Here is a 5642-nt window from a genome sequence, read left to right as displayed (position 1 = left end):
TCCAGCGCGGACCGCGCGGAAATGACCGCGGCCGCGCTGGGGGCCTGCAACACCCGGACCTGCAAATTTCTGATACTTTTAAGTCCAAGACCCTCCCAGGACCCACTCAAAACTCACCCGAGCCCTCGGGGCTCCAAACCAAACATGCACATAACTCCAAAAACATCCTACGGACTCATCCATGCGATCAAATCGCCAAAACAACATCGAATTAGGCCTCAAGACCCATGATTTCCTTCCAATTTCCATGAAACATCAAATTTTACTGCCTCTAGCTCAAAACACGTCAAATGATGTCCAAATCTAACCAAACTTCACAGCAATTGCTTAACTCATATTTAAGACTTGTGCCGGGCGTCGGAACCAAAATACGAGACCAACAACACAGTCTTCTAAACAAATAACACTTTCCAATTCTTTAATTATTTTCAAAAAACAAATTTCACGTAAAAATTCATTCCTCTGACTCGGGACCTCGGAATTTGATTCCGGGCATACCCCCAAGTCTCATATTTTCCTACGGACCCTCCGGGACTGTCGAATCACGAGTCCGGGTCCGTTTGCCCAAAACGTTGACCGAAGTCAAACTTAATCAATTAAAACATCAAAATTTTATTATCTTTCTCACAAATTCATATTTAAACGTTCCGGCTGCGCACCCGGACTGCGCACACAAACTCGAGGCAACCCCCAAGTGAGGTTTTCACGGTCTCAGAAATACAGAGTGAGTAGGAATGCAGGTGATGACCCTTTTGGTCGTCACATTCTCCACCTCTAACACAACCGTTCGTCCTCGAACGGACAAGAGAAAGAAGTACCTGAGTCAGGAAAAAGATGAGGATAACGGCTCCACATATCAGACTCGGACTCCCAGGTCAATGCCTCAGGAGGCTGACCTCTCCGCTAAACACGAACAGAAGTAAAACTCTTCGACCTCAACTAACGAACCTGCCGGTCTAGAATAGCTACCAGCTCCTCCTCATAAGACAGTCCTTGTCCAACTGGACAGTACTGAAATCTAACACATGGGAAGGATCGCCGTGATACATACGAAGAATGGACACATGAAAAACTGGATGCACGACTGACAAGCTAGGCGGCAAGGCAAGTCTATAAGCCACCTCTCCCACTCGATCAAGAATCTCAAACGGGCCAATGAACCTAGGGCTAAGCTTGCCCTTCTTCCCAAATCTCATCACGCCCTTCATAGGCGACACTCGGAGCAAGACCCGCTCACCAACCATGAAAGCTACATCTCGAACCTTACGATCTGCATAACTCTTTTGCCGCGACTGAGCCGAACGAAGCCTGTCCTGAATGATCTTGACCTTATCTAAGGCCTCCTGAACTAAATCTGTACCCAATAACCGAGCCTCTCCCGGCTCAAACCATCCAACTGGAGACCGACATCGCCTACCATACAACGCCTCATATGGAGCCATCTGAATGCTGGACTGGTAGCTGTTGTTGTAGGCGAACTCTGCTAAAGGCAAAAATTGGTCCCACGAGCCTCCAAAATCAATGACACAGGCTCGGAGCATATCCTCCAATATCTGAATAGTCCTCTCGGACTGGCCGTCGTTTGAGGATGGAACGCTGTGCTAAACTCAACCCGTGTGCCTAACTATCGCTGAACTGCACCCCAGAAACGCGAGGTAAACTGCGTACCCCGATCCGAAATGATAGATGCCGGCACACCATGAAGGCGAACAATCTCCCGAATATAAATCTCAGCTAACCTCTCGGACAAATAGGGGACTGCCACAGGAATGAAATGCGCTGACTTGGTCAGCCTATCAACAATGACCCAAATAGCATCAAACTTCTTTCGAGTCATCGGGAGTCTAGTGACGAAATCCATGGTAATCCTCTCCCATTTCCACTCGGGAATCTCAATCCTCTGAAACAAACCACCAGGCCTCTGATGCTCATATTTAACCTGCTGACAGTTCAAACATCGAGCCACATATGCAACAATATCTTTCTTCATCCTACGCCACCAATAATGCTGCCACAAGTCCTGATACATCTTCGCGGCGCCCGGGTGAATGGAATACCGAGAACTATGGGCCCCTAAGATCAACTCCTGAATCCCATCGACATTGGGCACACAAACTCGCCCCTGCAATCTCAAAACACCATCATCATCTAAGGTCACCTTCGTGGCACCTCCATGCTGAACCGTGTCTCTCAGGACACACAAATGGGGATCATCAAACTGCCGATAACGGATACGCTCCAAGAATGAAGAACGAGCGACCGTGCAAGTTAACACTCTGCTAGGCTCAGAAATGTCCAACCTCACAAATCGATTGGCCAAGGCCTGAATATCCAAAGCAAGCGGCCTCTGGCTGACCGGAATATAGGCAAGACTACCCATGCTGGTGGACTTCCTACTCAATGCATCGACCACCACATTGGCTCTCCCCGGGTGATATAAAATGGTAACATCATAATCTTTCAATAACTCCAACCATCTCCTCTGCCTCAAGTTCAACTCCTTCTGCTTGAACAAGTACTGAAAACTCTTGTGATCAGTGTACACCTCACACGTCACACCATATAGGTAATGCCTCCAAATCTTCAAAGCATGAATAATGGCTGCCAACTCTAGATCATGAACCGGATAATTCTTCTCGTGGATCTTCAACTGCCTCGAAGCATAGGCTATGACTCTGCCATCCTGCATCAATACTGCACCAAGCCCAATATAGGAAGCATCACAATAGACTGTATAAGGCCCTGAACCTGTGGGCAAAACCAATACCGGTGCCGTAGTCAGAGCTTCCTTGAGCTTCTGAAAGCTCGCCTCACACTCATCTGACCATCTGAACTAGGCACCCTTCTGGGTCAATCTGGTCATCGGGGCTACAATAGATGAAAACCCCTCCACGAACCGACGATAGTAGCCTGCTAACCCCAAGAAACTCCGAATCTCTGTAGCTGATGCTGGTCGAGGCCAGTTCTTGACCGCCTCAATCTTCTTCGGGTCCACCTGAATACCCTCTGCTGATACAATGTGACCCAGAAATGCAACCGAACTCAACCAGAACTCGCACTTCGAGAACTTAGCATATAACTGACTATCCTTCAAAGTCTGAAGAACCACTCTGAGGTGCTGCTCGTGCTCCTCCTGGCTGCGGGAGTACACCAGAATATCATCAATAAAGACTATCACGAACAAGTCCAAATAAGGCCTGAACACTCGGTTCATCAACTCCATAAATGCTGCTGGGGTATTGGTCAACCCAAATGACATGACCAAAAACTCATAATGCCCATACCGAGTGCGGAATGCTGTCTTAGGGACATCAGACGCCCTAATCCTTAGCTAATGGTAGCCAGATCTCAAGTCTATCTTTGAAAACACCTTCGCACTCTGAAGCTGGTCGAACAAATCGTCAATCCTCGGCAGTGGATACTTGTTCTTTATCGTCACTTTGTTCAACTTCCGGTAATCAATGCACATCCTCATCAAACCATCCTTTTTCTTCACAAATAACACTGGCGCACCCCAAGGCGAAACACTGGGTCTAATGAAACCCTTCTCAAGCAAATCCTGCAACTGATCCTTTAATTCTTTCAACTCTGGCGGGGCCATGCGATACGGCGGAATGAAAATGGGCTGAGTGCCCGGAGCCAGATCAATACAAAAATCAACATCCCTGTCGGGCGGCATACCTGGCAGGTCTGAAGGAAAAACCTCGGGGGAACTCCCGAACAATAGGAACAGAATCAATAGAAGGGACCTCTGCGCTGGAATCACGAACATACGCCAAATAAGCTAGGCACCCCTTCTCGACCATGCGTCGAGCCTTTACATATGAAATAACACTGCGGGTGGCATGACCTGGGATCCCTCTCCACTCCAATCGGGGCAAATCCGGCAAAGCCAAGGTCACGGTCTTGGCGTGACAATCCAAGATATCATGATACGGGGACAACCAATCCATCCCTAATATAACGTCGAAATCCACCATGTCCAAGAGCAATCAATCGACACGGGTCTCAAGACCCTCAAACACTACCACACAGGAACGATGCACTCGGTCGACCACTATAGAATCACCCACCGGTGTAGATACATGAACAGGAATACTCAAAGCATCACTAGGCATGACCAAGTACGGAACAAAAATAGGACGACACATACAAATACGCAGACCCAAGGTCAAATAGCACTGAAGCATCTCTAATACGAATCAGAATGGTACCTGTGATGTCTGCATCTGAAGACTCAGCCTCTGGCCTGGCTGCTGGCTGGCCTCTACCTCTGGCGACCTGAACTTCACTTTTATGACCTCTACCTCCACCTTTAACACCTCTGCCACCGCCTCTAACTGGCTGGGCAGGCTGAGGAACCTCTGGTGCCCGAATCCCAGTACGAGAACTCTGATGCTGAGAGCTGCTCAAAGCTCGAGGGCAAAATCTGACAATGTGCCTCGGATCACCACAAGCATGGCAAGACCTCGTCTGCTGCGGCTGAGCACCCCTCAACCTCGGGCAAACCCTCCTGTTGTGACCATACTCACCACACTCATAACATCTACACGAACGTTGCAGCTGAGGAAACTGAGGCTGACCCTGTCGACCTGAATGACCACCTGAAGTACCATGAGCGACCTGGGGAGCTGACTGAAAGGGCCTAGGAGGATGGCCTCTACCATAAGAACCTCTACCTCCAGACGAGGTACCACTGAATCTGCCTGCATGACGTGGCCTCTTATCCGACCCATGACCACATCCCTGTGGCAAAACCCTCTCAACTCTACGGCCCACATCGGCCGCCTCCTGAAAAGTGATCTCACTCCCGGCCTGAGCCACTGTGCCCGGCTGACCTGCCACCGCTAGTTGAACTCCTGGAAGCAAACCTGCTCGAATGACGCTCTCCACGAAGCCTACCAATCGGACAAGAGCGACATGAAGAACTGGGATGGCAATGAACCCCTCTAGGACCAGAGTTGGGCCCACCGGGACTGCTGGGACGGGAACCTCCTCCTCCAAATCAACCTAAGGCTCCGCCACCGGAGCTGCTGCTGGGGACTCGGACTGCTGAGCGGTAGATGAAGAAGCGCGTGTTCTCGCTATCTACGGAAGAACAGAGTAGAAATTCAATCGGTACTTGAGAAATAGAACCGCACGACAAGAAAGAACAAATGTGAAACTTTCCTAAATCTGTAGCCTCTGGGGGATAAATACAGACGTCTCCGTACCGATCCCTCAGACTCTACCGAGTTTGTCCGTGAGTTGTGAGACCTATGTAACCTAGTGCTCTGATACCAACTTGTCACGACTCGGATTTCCCACCCTCGGGAGTCGTGATGGCGCCTACTAATAGGAGCTAGGCAAGCCAACTTAATTTACTTCTTTTAGCAATTATCGTCCATTTAATGAAAACAAAGCATAATATGATAAAGCGGAAGTCTCAAATATAATTAACTGAAGGAAATGCGGAAGTTTAACAAAATCCTCTACCCAAGACTGGTGTCACAATACTCACGAACGTCTAGAGAATACTAAATACAAGGTTTGAATGAAACATAACACTGTCTGCTTCGGTACAAATGATAACAAACTGAATAAGATAGAAAGGGACTCCGGGCCTGCGGACGTCAGCAAGGCTACCTCGAATGTCCCTGGAC

This window comes from Nicotiana attenuata, chromosome 8, assembly GCF_001879085.1.
Source record: "Nicotiana attenuata strain UT chromosome 8, NIATTr2, whole genome shotgun sequence".
Classification (NCBI taxonomy): domain Eukaryota; kingdom Viridiplantae; phylum Streptophyta; class Magnoliopsida; order Solanales; family Solanaceae; genus Nicotiana; species Nicotiana attenuata.
Note: the sequence above shows the minus strand (reverse complement) of the source record.